The following is a 920-nucleotide window of genomic DNA, read 5'->3' on the forward strand; positions in this document are numbered from 1 at the left end:
AATATCTTGGAGAACAACACCTTCTCCGTGTACCTCGTTTGTCACTTTAGACCGTACACTGTCCTCTCAGCACACAAAGAAAACAAAAGCAAATGTGGCCACAAGAAACAACCTCATAAAAAAAACTGGCAAACACTACATGGGGGTCAGATCCAAAAACAATCTGGACAACGGATCCTGCCGTGCCAAAAAGATTGACCCTGAGCTACATAACACCTGCTGGATCATTGTTAACTTGAAAGTGACTGCATTCCAGTTCTCCCTCGGCTGGCTGGCATTGCACCTCCCCACATTCGAAGAGCCACTGCTTCCAAACCCCCGAAAGATAAACAGGAAATGGACCCAAGGCACCCCCTCCACGACTACAACCCAACGACAAGTAGACTGAAATTGAGAAAGAGCTTCATGACGGAAGAAAGCATCAACCCTGATCATGCAGTTGTATACAGACTTTCCACATGAGGGAGTGGGCCAATTATGCAAATGAAGCAGTTAAAGGTCCGAGAGAAGAATTACCGTATGGAAGTGAGCTCCCCAGGAATGAATGGGTAACACTGAATAGAGCACAGGCAAAACTCGGGAGAACAAATAGAAGCATGAAAAAGTGGGGGCTGGCTGAGACTAGCTTGTGTACATGTGGATGCCCAGAGCAGACGATGGAGCACATCCTTAGAGAATGCCAGGACAGGCCCAGTAGCACTGACCATGACCTAAGAGTCTGCTCCCCAGATGCTGTTGAGTCTGTTCAGTGTTGGAGCAACAAGATATGATGATGATGACTATTATTATTGTTTTTTATATATTATTATTATTATTGTTATTATTATTATTATTATTATTTTATTATTATTATTATTATTATTATTATTATTATTATTATTATTATTATTATTATTATATTATTATTATATTATTATTAT

Source organism: Berghia stephanieae, chromosome 3 (assembly GCF_034508935.2).
Source record: "Berghia stephanieae isolate SIO BIC M18660-M18661 chromosome 3, UCSD_Bste_1.3, whole genome shotgun sequence".
Lineage (NCBI taxonomy): Eukaryota > Metazoa > Mollusca > Gastropoda > Nudibranchia > Aeolidiidae > Berghia > Berghia stephanieae.